The sequence below is a fragment of the Ascaphus truei genome, chromosome 6 (assembly GCF_040206685.1).
Source record: "Ascaphus truei isolate aAscTru1 chromosome 6, aAscTru1.hap1, whole genome shotgun sequence".
NCBI lineage: Eukaryota > Metazoa > Chordata > Amphibia > Anura > Ascaphidae > Ascaphus > Ascaphus truei.
Window position 1 is genome coordinate 66,896,838 of NC_134488.1, and position 16,351 is coordinate 66,913,188.

At 47.1% G+C, this 16,351-nt stretch overlaps 2 protein-coding genes across 2 annotated transcripts in view; one reads left to right on the forward strand and one right to left on the reverse strand.

Annotated features, from left to right (window-relative positions):
* The window catches only part of LOC142497208 (oligodendrocyte transcription factor 3-like), a 32,515-nt gene that overhangs the window by 13,509 nt on the left and 2,655 nt on the right, over nucleotides 1-16,351 (reverse strand). The window contains exon 2 of the mRNA XM_075604697.1: nucleotides 6,098-6,194. The gene's annotated coding sequence lies outside the window, so the exon portion shown is untranslated. The remainder of the gene's footprint in view (nucleotides 1-6,097; nucleotides 6,195-16,351) is intronic.
* Nucleotides 1-16,351, forward strand: part of ZBTB8B (zinc finger and BTB domain containing 8B) — a 43,382-nt gene that overhangs the window by 13,163 nt on the left and 13,868 nt on the right. The window lies entirely within an intron of this gene.

Sequence of the window (16,351 nt, forward strand, 5' to 3'; positions counted from 1 at the left end):
CTCGGCAAACGGTAAACGATTTACGTCTCTCTCTCTAATCCCGGACTTGGCTAACAGCACCCACTACCATCCGTACCTCTCCTGCCCCGACTCGGACACCCAGGCCATTCTACTCTCAAGATGTGCCCTCGTGGCTGTGGGTGGCGTTATATCCTTTCCCACCTCGGCACCGCGATCCTGCCTCGTTTGTGGTGAGCTCGACCTGACAGGAAGAGGGTGTACGGACCAAATTTTCAAACTTCGAGAGCCGCATCGGTAGCAACACTGCAGCGTTCGCATCCTTAAGAAATGCTTGTGGAACCAACAGGACATGACAAATGTAACAAAAAAATTCGCATTTAACACCTCAATACACCATTTTACTGTATGGCTCAGAAACAAGGACACTACTCAAAAGCGATGTGAACCTACGTGAGTAAAGGCACTGACTGAAAACCATTACGCTGAGTTTCAATCAGGAAATACTGGTTCAGTTCCTGGTATCAGCTCTTTGTGACCTTGGGAAAATTCCTTTATCTCCCTGTGCCTCATTCACCAAAAACATAGATTGTAAGCTAGGCTGGGCAGGGACTGTGTCTGTAACATTCCTATGTAACAATGGTATTTGGGACCAAGGCTACATTTTTAAAGCTTCCAATGACTGGGCTCCAGATCAGGACCAACGCTAACACCAACCTAACTCCTGTTACTAGTTTTAAATACTTGGGCATATGGTTTGACTCCCATTTGGGATGCACATTGATACCCTGACATCCAAAACCTATGCCAAATTAGGTGTGCTTTATAGGAACAAATCCTCCCTAAGTCTGCTGGTCAGAAAGCGTATCGCACAGCAGATGCTAATGCCAATTATGGACTATGGAGACATAGTATACGGCTCGGCACCCCAAACCCACCTTAACAAAATTGATACCTTCTACAATTCAATATGCTGTTTTGTCCTCCAATGCAACTACAACACACATCACTGCGAAATGCTCAGAGAACTAGATTGGTCACCACTTGACTCTAGGCGCAAAGTTCATCTTTCCTGTCTTACCTTCAGGGCAAGCTACCCGCCTATCTGAACAAGCTCCTCACCCCTACCACATGCAGCACTTATCATCTGAGATCTGACTCCAAAAGACTGTTCATGATCCCAAGGTTCAACAAAGTATCCGGCCGCCCCTCCTCCTCTTACCGTGCACCCCGAAACTGGAACAATCTACCGGAGACTCCCACAGCCACCACCAGTCTTAGTTCTTTCAAAACTAAAGCTCTCACATTTTAATCTGGTCTGTAACTGTTACATACGTCTATAATATATATTATCTCTAACTGTGCATGCTATGTCTTGTATATAATGTATACCCTGTTCACTTAACGTAACCATGTATTTGTAACCATGTATTATTTGTCATCTTATCTCTGTGCCCAGGACATACTTGAAAACGAGAGGTAACTCTCAATGTATTACTTCCTGGTAAAACATATTATAAATAAATAAATATGCTGCGCACCGCGCACTATACTGTAATTGTGACACTCTTTGAGTCCCATTGGGAGAAAAGTGCTATATGAAATAAAGTTATTATTATTAGATGGGGCAGGAAGTGCTTTGCCCCATTATTTAACAGAATCGCCTAAAAAAAACTGCGTTGTACCTACATTTTGACCATGGTTAGTGATACTCAGCCCTGCTTATTTTCAATGATGGGCGCCCTTTGGTGCAGAGGATGAGTGTAACACAGACCCTAGTATATACAGTACTTCTCTGCTCCTGGTACCAACCAGAAAGCAGCTGTGAGTCAGGATGAAAAGATACGCTCCCCAGCAGTGGGACCGCCTCTTGCAACTGTACCCTCTGTCACCCACAACTAGATGGCCAAAAACCAGACCCCCCCAAGGTGCGGCCACTGGGAGACTGTCAGCTTTATTGCTGCAGAATGAGGAGGAGAATTAGATTATTAATCCTTTAACCCACTGGCCTACAGCAATTACCTTTTGTTCCTTCAATCCCAACCTGATTTAGAAAAGAGAAAGAAATGTGCAGGGAGCTTTGTCTCACATCTTATCACTGTGTCCTAAACTTTAACAGTCGGCCCTTTCTGAGCTGCTTAACGACAGACCCATAAAATTAGCATCTCTGTGAGTTGCTCCTCCTGGCTTTTGAGGCTTCCCTTCTCCCTCCCCCCTCTTTCCTTCACTCTTCCCCTTACTCGCCCCCTCTTTCTCTCACTCTCCCCCCTCTTCCCCTTACTCGCCCCTCTTTCCTTCACTCTCCCCCCTCTTCCCCTTACTCGCCCCTCTTTCCTTCACTCTCCCCCCTCTTCCCCTCCCCTTCTCCTTTTCCCTTCACTCTCCCCCTCTTCCATTCACTCTCCCCCCTCTTCCCTTCACTCTCCCCCCTCTTTCCTTCACTCTCCCCCCTCTTCCCTTCACTCTCACCCCTCTTCCCTTCACTCTCCCCCCTCTTCCCTTCACTCTCCCCCTCTTCCCTTCACTCTCCCCCCTCTTCCCTTCACTCTCCCCCCTCTTCCCTTCACTCTCCCCTCTCCTCCCTTCACCTTCCCTCTCTTCACTCTCCTTATTAATTATATTTTATAGCTTCTGAGCACATGGGGGGGGGGGGGGGGGGCAGAGAACAGAGGCAGCGGTCGGTATAAAGAAATACAGAATTCACTCCAAATATCTTTGGCACGTGTGAAGTAGTGTAGCTGTTCCTCAATACTTTGGATGGTTCAGGCCGCCTGAATATTAATGCTTAGTAAAAGAAAAGAAATGACAGATACAATGGGACCTATGTATTAAGGTTATGTTTGCCATTTTTTTCATTAGTCACAATTTCAGTGCTAAATGGTAATACAAACCTTTGCATTGTATGAATGAGGACTTATATACATACGATGCCTAATTTGTTGTTTGAAATTAATTGTGACGCAGTGAATATCTGACTGATACCATTTCACTTAAAACAGAGTTATGTGTATTTTTTGTATGTATAAGTGGTGTTAGTAAGTATAAATAATGACTGTAATATTATTTATAATAGCCATTCTACGAAAATAATACATTTTGGTCACTTATACAATAAAACACCCGTGATGCGTCGAATACATTTTTGGGTTTATATATAACAACTAAATTCTGCGCTGATGCCATTAACAGACTTTTGGGGGTATATGTTAAGTTACTTTTTTGGCGCACAGGAATTTATTTTTTTGTACATACCAATAACACCTGTAAGACATTTCTGCCGGCGCAGATAAATTACTGTCAGATTAGTACGTAGGCATACACAAGGGCAACGAAAAATTATATGTGTGCCAAAAAGCTGTTTTTCATGCGTAGTACACGGCCCCAGTGACTCACAGCCACTAGGAGCCTGCAATCCATTTGTTTCCCATTAGTTATAAACATAAAATTATTCAAATCTGAGCACACAATAAAAGTACCACACACATGCACACACACACACACATGCACACACACACATGCACACACACACATGCACACAACATACAATAAAAGTACCACACACATGCACACACACACAACATACAATAAAAGTACCACACACATCCACACGCACACCCACTGTGAACATACAATAAAAGTACACACACGCGCGCACACACACTGAGCATACAATAAAAGTACACACGTGCGCACACACATACACTCTGAGCATACAATAAAAGTACACGCGCACACACACTGAGCATACAATAAAAGTACACACGCAAGCGCACACACACGCATGCGCACACACACTGAGCATACAATAAAGTACACACGCACGCGCACACACACTGAGCATACAATAAAGTACACACGCACGCGCACACACACTGAGTATACAATAAAAGTACACACGTGCACACACACACACACTGAGCATACAATAAAAGTACACACGCCGCACACACACACACACACACACACACACACACACACACACAGAGAATACAATAAAAGTACAGACGCGTGCATACACACACACAGAGCATACAATAAAAGTACACGCGCGTACACACACTGAGCATACAATAAAAGTACACACTTGCGCGCGCACACACTGAGCATACAATAAAAGTACACACGTGGGCACACACACACACACTGAGCATACAATAAAAGTACACACGTGCGCACACACATACACTCTGAGCATACAATAAAAGTACACGCGCACACACACTGAGCATACAATAAACGTACACACGCACGCGCACACACACTGAGCATACAATAAAGTGCATGCGCACACACACTGAGCATACAATAAAAGTACACACGCACACACACACTGAGCATACAATAAAAGTACACACGCCGCGAACACACACACACACACAGAGAATACAATAAAAGTACAGACGCGTGCATACACACACACAGAGCATACAATAAAAGTACACGCGCGTACACACACTGAGCATACAATAAAAGTACACACTTGCGCGCGCACACACTGAGCATACAATAAAAGTACACACGTGGGCACACACACACACTGAGCATACAATAAAAGTACACACGTACACACACCAAAAAAGATGTCTGCAGCACTCGCTCAGTGAAGGATTGTAAAGAAATAACAATTTATTCCATCAGTATTGCAAAAGTGATAAAAATTGGCGACGTTTCGGACAATGAAGCCCTTTGTCACACTCCTCTACGCTGGACAAAGGGGCTTCATTGTCCGAAAGGAATCTTTCTTCGTGTAAAAGACGCACAGAAGCCTTGGTAGAGGCATCTCTACGATTAAAGCAGGCGCTCCCCCCTATCTTTTTCCACCAGCAGGACCAGGCCAGCAAAGCTAAAACGTGGGTGTTATGAGAGGGAGAAGGAAAACAACATGGAGCAGACATCTTAACCGCGCCCCACATAAAATACACATTATGGCTTCAGCACGTCATCTGCAAAATGTCTTTTGAAAAAATGAATTCCTTAACACTGTCATATAACAAACATTTTATGCTCTCTGCAGTGACTCTTCCCTTTGTCCTCTTTGCTGAACCAGAGATACCTGCTTGCGTTTGTTTGTAAAGACGGCTGCCATTATTGTCATAGGAAGGAATGAGTTTGCTGCGTCCTGAAGCGGCATTCAGCGCTGCTCGCTATTTTTTAAGCGTTTTTGTATTCATTTGAACCGGTGGGTCTCCCGGAGCCTATTCCCCCTTCCGGTTCCTGATAACATGATTTGGCCACCTTGCCCGGTGGCAACAACATGGCTGCGGGGTCAGCGTTACCTCCAGGGACCAATACAAGGACGCCAAAAAGGAGAGCTCCTGGGGACCGGGGTAGGCGGGTCCCTTCGGGTATGATAGAAAATAACCATTACGGGGGCTGGGAGGATTGCTGCTGTAATGAAATGTGTGTGAAACGACCTCTGAGGAGGATTTCCACCAAGGCCGTATCAGGGCTGGCCAACTCCAGTCCTCAAGAGCTACAAGCAGGTCAGGTTTTATGGATATCCCTGCTTCAGCACAGGTGGCTCAATCGTTCTGACTGAGCCACTGATTGAGCCACCTGTGCTAAAGCAGGGATATCCATAAAACCTGACCTGTTGGTGGCAATTGAAGACTGGAGTTGGCCACCCCTGCTTTATAGTGTTGAATATGAATAGCGTGCTTTGTTTTGCTGTAGTTTGTACAAAACCTCATTAAAAGCTCAGTAATTCAGGCAGGATGTTAAAACTCAGGCATCGTATTTGTAAAGTGCTCAGTACATGGTGGTTCTGGTGCAACGTACTGCAGGTTGATTACCAAACATCCTGGTTTAGCTGTGACAGTCCCGCTTAGCAAATGTCTGTGTAAAAGTACAAGTAAATCAGGAATAACTGTAGACAGCATACAATTCTTGTTATTATGAACAAATCTGTGGTTTCTCATAAATGGGAGTATATTATACATGATTTATAGTAGCCCCTGCTCTGTCCTCAATACATCGCTGGCTCATGTAAACCAGTCCTGCGCTTTTCCCAAACCGGTTACCTGTCTTCTTATCGCCTGTGTGCAAACTGCATCTACCAACGACTACAGGGCCTATATACTAACATATATACTCACATTGTATTGCATCACAAATGTCAGTGCTAAAAAGTAATACAAACCTTAAAAAAAGGGGGTTTGTGTAGGTATGAAGACTTCACACATGGCGCATCATTTGTTGTTTGAAATGATTTTTGACGCATCTCTTATGCCGAATACCTGATTGATGCAATTGAAATTAAAACAGAATTATGTGTATTTTTATTTTATGTATAACCAGTATTAGTAAATATCAACTATATCAAAGGAATATTACTTATAACAGCCAATAATAATACATTAGGTAAACCTACGTAACGAAACATCCCTGCTGCGTTAAGTACATTGCGTTTTTTTTTTGTAAAATATTTTTATTGGAAATTCTGCAGACTTGTACATCTTATACTATATTAGTGAAAGCACTGTATGTTTGCCTGCCTGCCTGCATGCATGCCTGCCTGCTGGATGTCCGGTGTCCCTAGGGGAAATCTCATTGGTCCCTTGGGCCGCCCCCGCACACCTCTCATTGGCCTGAGGCGGAGTGACGGCCCAAAGGACACACAGGGACAAAAACACACACACAGGGATATACACACACACACGGACACACGGACACACACACACGGACACACACACACACACACACACACAGTAGGGGGGGGGGTGTACATTAGCAGCATGTATAACCCGGGGGGGGGGGGGCGCCTCACATACCCGCCGGAGCCTCCGCCTCTTCCTCCCCGAAATCAGCCTCCCCCCCCCCCCCCCCCCGGTGCCGCTACAGTCAGCGGAGGAGCGAGTGCCCGGGACACAGCGGGGGAGCGGCCACAACAAGCTGCCTCCCGCCTCAGTTCCACGTGGGAGCGGCCGGACGGGTGAGTGAGCGGCCTTCACCTCCCCTCACCCCCCTTCAAATCACCTCCCCCCCTTCACCCACCCCTCACCTCACCCACCCCTCACCCCCCTTCAAATCACCTCCCCCCCCCCCCCCCGGCGCCGCTACAGTCAGCGGCGAGTGCCCGGGACACAGCGGGGGAGCGGCCACAACAAGCTGACTCCCGCCTCAGTTCCACGTGGGAGCGGCCGGACGGGTGAGTGAGCGGCCTTCACCTCCCCTCACCCCCCTTCAAATCACCTCCCCTCCACCCCCCCCCCCCCCGGCGCCGCTACAGTCAGCGGAGCGAGCGAGCGCCCGGGACACAGCGGGGGACCGGCCACAACAAGCTGCCTCCCGCCTCAGATCCACGTGGGAGCGGCCGGACGGGTGAGGGAGCTGCCGAACGGGTGAGTGAGCGGCCGGACGGGTGAGGGAGCGGCCTTCACCTCCCCACACCCCCCTTCACCTCCCCTCACCCCCCTTCACCTCCCCTCACCCCCCTTCACCTCCCCTCACCCCCCTTCATCTCACCTCCCCTCACCCACCCCTCACCTCCCCTCACTCCACTTCCCTTCCCTTCCACCTCCCTCCACCCCCCCTTCACCTCCCCTCCACCCCCCCTTCACCTCCCCTCCACCCCCCCTTCACCCCCCCTTCACCTCCCCTCCACCTCCCCTCCACCTCCCCTCCACCCCCCTTCACCTCCCCTTCACCCCCCCCCCCCACCTCCCCTTCACCCCCCCCGACCTCCCCTTCACCCCCCCACCTCCCCTTCACCCCCCTTCACCTCCCCTTCACCCCCCCCCACCTCCCCTTCACCCTCCCCTTCACCCCCCTTCACCTCCCCTTCACCCCCCCCCCCACCACCTCCCCTCCACCCCCCCCTTCACCTCCCCTCCACCCCCCCCTTCACCTCCCCTCCACCCCCCCCTTCACCCCCCCCCACCACCTCCCCTCCACCCCCCCCTTCACCTCCCCTCCACCCCCCCCTTCACCTCCCCTCCACCCCCCCCTTCACCTCCCCTTCACCCCCCCTCACCTCCCCTCCACCCCCCCTTCACCTCCCCTCCACCCCCCTTCACCTCCCCTCCACCCCCCCCTTCACCCCCCCCCTTCACCTCCCCTCCACCCCCCCCTTCACCTCCACTCCACCCCCCCTTCACCTCCCCTTCACCTCCCCTCCACCCCCACCTTCACCCCCCCTTCACCTTCCCTTCACTCCCCCCTTACAACCTCTCACCACCTCCACCCCCCTTCCCACCTCCCCCACCCCCCTTCCCAACTCCCCACCACCTCCCCCCCCCTTCCCACCACCTCCCCCGCACCCCCCCCCCTTCCCACCACCTCCCCCGCACCCCCCCCCCTTTCCCACCACCTCCCCCCCCACCCCCCCCCCCCCCCCTCCTTCCCACCACCTCCCCCCCCACCCCCACCACCTCCCCCCCCACCCCCACCACCTCCCCCCCCACCCCCCCCCCTTCCCTGAGGCGGAGTCACGGGCCAAAGGACACACAGGGACACAGACACACACACACAGACGTAGACACACACACACACACACACACAGACGTAGACACACACACACGTATACACACACACACGTATACACAAACACACACACGTAGACACAAACACACACACGTAGACACACACATAGACACACACATACACACGTACACACACACGCACGTAGACACACACGCACGTACACGTAGACACACACACATGTACACGTAGACACGCACACACACATGTACACGTAGACACGTACACACACACACACACGTACACGTACACACACACACATGTACACGTAGACACGTACACACACACACATGTACACGTATACTCACACACATGTACACGTACACACACACATGGAGACATACACACACACACATGGAGACATACAAACACATACGTGGAGACATACACACACACACATGTACACATACACACACACACGTATACACTCACACACGTATACACACAGGTATACATACACATAATGTATACACACACACACACATGTATACACACACATGTATACACACACACACATGTATACACACACACATGTATACACACACACACACACACGTGTATACACACACGTGTATACACACACACATGTGTATACACACACACACATGTGTATACACACACACACATGTGTATACACACACACACACACACACACATGTGTATACACACACACACGTGTATACACACACACACATGTGTATACACACACACACGTGTACACACAAACACGTGTACACACACACACACACACACGTGTACACACACACACACATGTGTACACACACACACACATGTGTACACACACACACATGTGTACACACACACACATGTGTACACACACACACATGTGTACACACACACACATGTGTACACACACACATGTGTACACACACACACATGTGTACACACACACGTGTACACACACACGTGTACACACACACACACATGTGTACACACACACATGTGTATACACACACGTGTATATACACACACATGTATATACACACACATGTATATACACACACATGTATATACACACACATGTATATACACACACATGTATATACACACACATGTATACACACACACACACGTATACACACACACACACGTATACACACACACACGTGTATACACACACAAACATGTGTACACACACACACACACACACACACACACACACTTATACACACACACACATACAATGTATACACACAAACATGTATACACACACACAAACATGTATACACGTGTATACACACATGTGTATACACACACACGTATACACACACACAATATATACATACACACAATGTATACACACACACACGTGTATACACACACGTGTATACACACACACACATGTGTATACACACACACGTGTATACACACACACGTGTATACACACACGTGTATACACACACACACGTGTATACACACACACACGTGTATACACACACACACGTGTATACACACACGTGTATACACACACACACGTGTATACACACACGTGTATACACACACACGTGTATACACACACACGTGTATACACATACACACACACGTGTATACACACACACACCCCAGCACCACCACATCAGCACACCGGTATCCCATGCCCCCCCAGCACACTGGCATTCTCGGCTCCCCACCATTCCCAGCCCCCATCAACACCATCAGCACCCACACATCGCCACCTTTGCACCTCCCCCATCGGCACACCCACATCCGCACCCCCACATCAGCACCAAACCCTCCCAAATCAGCACACCAATACAATCACCATCAGTACAGCCACAGCAGCACTACCACCGCACATGGGCCGCGTGGACCACTCCCCACCCAAATGCCACACCCACACCACAAACATCCCGGGCAACGCCGGGGCTCTCAGCTAGTACAGTATATTTGTAACATGCACAATGTAGCAGATTCTTATACAGGTATCTCTTTATGTTCCATACAATATTTGTTTTGCATTATTTCCTTTTTATTTTTAATATAGTAACACTTGAACCTTCAACTCAACTTGTAAACATTTACTTGTACTATGTCAATCCGTTATATCATTTTACCTTCAACTTATTCCCTCTTGATAGTATACCCCAGCCTTTGCTTCGTCTGTTTTGACCCTCTGACAGACTAACCAAGTCATTTATATAAGGGCTCTTCCCTCCTTCAGTATGTTTGTACTCTTTTCGCCACTCCTGTTCGACCCATACACCTCTGTCTGATATCCTGAGGTATTTATTTCACTAGTCTTATGGTATCGTCCATAATCCTATTGGGTACTTTTCTACCCCCCGGTCTGTTTTTTTTTAATGGTGTAGTGTTCAGAATCTTATTGGGGGATTCCTGGTTAGTGTGCGTGTTGCATACCATGTTGTGTGTTTAAAGTTTTCTTTGATTTTTGTCTTTGTCTCGTCTGACTGTGCGGCAATGAAGCTTTTCCAGATTTGGAAGAATCATTCCGCTTTATTTTCTTTGACGTTGCGTCTTTTTAGGGTTTATTTGGCGCACAGCAACATCGTTTTTTGGTACATACTACTTAGACCTGCACGCCTAGCATCGTCCACTTCTGCGCGCCCCCAACATAAATATTTTTGGCGCACATGCAGGAAGTTCATTCAAATGGAGCACATAAGTGCAATTCACATTGCGTTCGACATGCACCAAGTTTGCACTGGAAAAAAAAAATCCCCAGTTTGCAAAGCTCATTACATAGGCCCTATGGTGTTTGTGTGAAGATGTACTTTGGAGCACAGGTCGAGTGCACGTGATCGCCTGTGTTCCCTCTCCATGCCTCAAGCTGTGAGAGTTTAGCTCTGATGAGGCCAGCTCCTGATGAGAGGGAGGGGAAGCGAGATGCAGCAACACTGCTCAGGAATCCGCAGCCAGGCTTTGATGTGGGGCTAATGTGGAGGAATGTGTATAACAGGGAATGCACCTGTAAGATCTTGTAACACTGCGTGGAGTGTACATAGCATTGAATACTGGCCGCCAAGTAACCTTAACGAACAAAGAACATCATGGGACTATTTACTTTGTTTTACATTATTTTACTATTTCGGGGCATTTTGACAAATAATAATCATATTTACACGTTACATATTTAAACCAACAACACAATGTAACAGTTACAATAGGTATCCTAACACAGTGTAACAATTGAAAGACATAGTAAGCAGCTTGTAAATGAAAAGGTTTATTATTTGGGATATATGTCTATCTGTGTGTGTGTGTGTGTGTGTGTGTGTATATATATATATATCACATAATCATATCATATAATCATCTTGAGCCCATATTGGATGGCAAACCTCTCTACGGTCCAACAGATTCCCTAATTTAATTATTCTACTTTATTCTTGGTCATTTGATATATTTTGGAATCCAGTCAAGTACCATTTTTGTATGAAACAAAATGGCCGCTCTCACTGACTGCATTACCTTAAAAGGCCTGTGTCGTGCACGGTAGAACAAATTGTGAGAGCAATCAATTGGATCACGAAAAGTGGTCAAGTTACCAACAGAGACCAAATGTATGATTAATAAAATATTTATTTATTGTTCCATCAGACACTAGATAGCACAACGCTTCGGTCCCCCTGGGGAATTGAAATGTCAGCTATCTAGTGTTTGATGGAACAGCAAATAAGTATTTTATTAATCATAAATTTGTACTGTGCTGGTAAATTGACCACTTTCCGTAATTCAGTGGATTGAGATATACAGTGTGTGTGTGTGTGTGTGTGTGTGTGTGTGTGTGTGTGGTGTGTGTGTGTGTGTGTGTGTGTGTGTGTGTGTGTGTGTGTGTATGTAAATGTATATATTTATTGTGCCTCAAGCAGAAAGTTTTCAACAAGTGTATTCTGCCTCTGCTCACGTATGGATGTGAAGCTTCAGACAATGCAAAAAAGTATGGAGAGATGCATTCTGGGTATTGAATAGACAGGAAAAAGAATGGGTTCGAAACCAGACACAAGTCTGTGACATCACCAGGGTGAAGAATGAACGTGTCAGGGGGCCCAATATATCACAAGAACAAATGATCATCATTGGACAAATATGGTACTCGACTGGATTCCAAGAGAGATTTAAAGACCAATCAGAACGTTTGTTGTGGCAACATGGACAAGAGAGACTTGCACCCTCAGTGCCTGGAAGATCATTGGAGAGGCCTTCATCCAGCAGTTTAATCGACAAGGGCTGAAAATGATGATATATATTACACAGCAGTTTGTTTTCATGGGGCCTTGGATATGAATCGATACTGTGTTCTAGCACAGTGCAGCATGTTCGTTTTCAGGAAGGCGCTGTAAGTGGAAATATACTTGGCACCTGCATCAATTGCAGCACGTTTCTCTTTTAAGGAGACAGTTGTATAACGAGAGGCTCATTATCAGTGCACAGTGCACACAGTTACATCTCAGGTTGCTGGCAATATAATAAGACACCCCGTTAAATTACACAGCGCAGCATGTCAGGTTTCAATGTGATGTGAGGGTGACATTTTGTATCCCCACACATGAAATGTCACAGTAGCAGAAACCAAGAGGTTAGCTGGTTTATTCAGAGGCAAAGTTGAGAGGTTATGTGTGAGTCACCAGAGGTCACAGACCCAACTCATGATTCTACTGCAGGAGGTTTGATCTTGCTGCCCTTTGTAATTCTGAACAGGGCTGGTTAATATCAGACCTTGCCATGCTGGGAAATCCCGTCAGTTAATGCCTAACACATTGGACACGGTAGGGGGCTGCAGCATCTCATGAGGGGGCTACGAGAATTACAATATCAGTGAAAGCACTGACAATGACAGCAAAGGCAAATTAACACTGGGGAAAGAATAGAGTGTTTGTTTTTAACCTTGCTAAAGTCTGTAGGGTGTTGGTACAAGTATTCCTGGAAGGTCAGCCCTAAGAAAAGAATTCCAAAATCAGGGCCACCATTGCTCAATTTATTTTCCACGAAACCCCCTCACCCGGGGAGCATGCCCTGGAAAACACAGAAACGCACAATATTTTATCTTTATATAGCGCTGATAATGTACACGGTGCTGCACGCAACATTTTCAGACACTTTTGCTAATTCAAGCTGTTAATACATGGACTTTTGTGATATTCCCGTGTCCGTGGAGTCCTTGAATCTTAGCAGATAGAGTGCATCATACTCCCTGATTAATGTTACTGCATTTCACTGTGTGTTAGTCACATATTAATGCATCGCTGCCAGGGGCCCTGCTGTGCACGGATACATATTGCGCTGCCATGCCTGCTGCTTTGGCAATAAAATCATTAAGAGGTTTCTCCCATTATTCTTCTAAACAAGCTTTAGCGGCAAATAGCAGCCAAGCAAATGCACTGCACGTCACTCTGCACTGTGACACTTGGAAAAGCAAAGGGAGGGGCTCAGTACCTCCATGCCGAAAACCCAGGCTGAACGCCCCCCCGATACTTCCAGCCCCAGGGTGCATGTCATGCCATCCTTTGCACTGTGAGAGGCGTCACTGCACACTGGGACCTCTCCTTTTCTCTTTACACACTACCATTTGGTGACCTCATTAATTCCTTTGACTTTACTTATCATCTCTGCGCAGATGATACACAGATGTATCCACCCGTAAGCTCACACCTGCAATCCAGTCCCAAGTCTCTGATTGTCTCTTGGCTACATCCAGGCTCCACCACCTCAAACTAAATACTGTATGTCTAAAACTCAGCTCCTTATATTTCATCCCAAACCTGGCCCAACATCCCCTTTTACCATCACAGTAAACTGCACCACTATTTATCCTGTGACCAAAGAGCACTGCTTAGGTGGGACATTCGCCTCCACCCTCTCCTAGTACATTCACATTAATGCTCTGGCTAAAACTTGTCGGGTCCTCCTCTGTAACATTTTGCTAGGACTCCAAGGCATGGCCGTATCCTATCCCGTCTGGATTATTGTAATCTACTCCTAACAGGCCTCCCTGCATTGCAGCTTTCTCCTTTGCAATTTATCCGAAATTCTGCAGCTAGAATCATTTCACATTCTCTGAGAACAGTCCCTGCTTATCCCTTCCTTAAATATCTCTTATGGCTTCCCATCAAGTTCAGGATCACGTACAAAGTTCTCCTCCTTACCTTCAGGGCTCTTTACTCATCTGCTTCTCCCTATATAGCTTTGATTTCTCGCTATGCCCCTGCTCTTCTCCTGCACTTCCCACCCCTTCCACTGCTTTCTCATGCCTTATACCTTTCTCTGCAGGTATACGCTGCAGGTGCGACGGGATGCCTGCTGGTGATCTCCCCCTCCAGCCGAGCGATTGGTTGGACTTCAGATCCCTCGCGACTGGGGGGGGGCGTGGCCATGACGTCATGCTGCTGGTTCGCCTCATTGGCTGAACCGCTGCCGTGACGTGGCCTTCGCTCGGTCACCGCGCCAAAAGACAAATTTCTTGCATTTTGGCAAAGGCGGTCGCACATCGCGCTTTGTGCGCGCACGCACACACACACGCCTTCTAGGGCCTGCCCCATAGAGGGCTGTACTTTGTGTGCGGCGCGCACACCATCGCGCATGCAGCTGCGCCGACGAAGCCTTAGGCTACGCTTATAGTGGCGACGGCGACGGCAGGCTACGATCGCTGGAAAAATCAAATTCAGATGACTTCCAGCGATCGCGACCAAGCCGTTGCTCCGTCGCGCCGTGCTTACTATAAGTGTACGCGACGGCGGCAAAGCATTTGTTTTGACGCGACGTCGCGTCGCTGGCACTATAAGCGCGGCCTTAGAGTCCAATCCCAAGCATTGCAACTTGGTTATCAGTCTTCTATGTGGCACAGTGTCAAATGCCTTACTAAAATCTAGACAAGCTACATCCACTGCTCCACCCTAATATATTACCTTCCTCACTGTGCAAAAAAAATCAATTCGGTTTTGTTTCTTCACCGACATATTTCGAGTAGGGCAACTGATGCATTTGGTAAAATTGTAAAAGTATGGCCAAAAATGTCTTCTCTAATAACTTTAGTGCTGAGAGAAATGGGCTTTGGGCTCTAGCTACTCACTATTTTATTATAAAACCAGGGGATAAAGGAGGATTTGTAGTGATAATGCATAATGGATATTATCTTAATGAAACACTTCACCAGTTAAATGATACAGAAATGAACGTTGCAATCAAACAAAAGAATGTCCTAGTACCTGTATATAGAAGGCGCTCGCACAGGAACGTTTCAATTGTTGTGACATTGACAAACAGGATGGTTTGTTTTTATCCTACATATAGGGCTTTTCCCACCATGGAGACCCATCGTATCTGCTACTAATTCCATTACAGAACCAATGTCCCAATTTGTATACGGCAAACTTAGGAAATATTACCCTTTTTTTACTGTCATCATTGAGGGATTTAATGCCAGGTTTGAATCTTGTAAGAAACTTTAAGTGGTGCGTCTTCATATTCATTTGCTGCTATCAATGTGTGTTGATTGTGTAACAATATGCAACAAATTGATGGAATCAATGCAGTGAAAAGATTTCTGGAAAACAATGGATTTTAGCTGTACAGGCAGTCAGTCCTCTGTTATCCAACGGAATCCGGTCTGGAAGTAGCGTTGGATAGTGAAACCGTTGTAAAGTGAGTCCCATGTTAATCAGTGGCGGTGAGCGTTGGATAATGCATTCCGGCGCTGGAAAATGGCCCCACAGGATTGCATTGTGATGCGTCAGATATGCCTTCCGTCATAAAGTTAAACGACGGATAACAAGGACCACCTGAATTGAATTTTTGTTGAGAATTTGTTTTACAACATATTGCCATTTTTCTGGTAAATGGTGTCACCAATTACGGGGTACCGCAATGGGGATTGCTGTAGTACGTATGTATGCAAATGTATTTTTGGGTGCATTTGGGATTTGATTTTGTATACAAC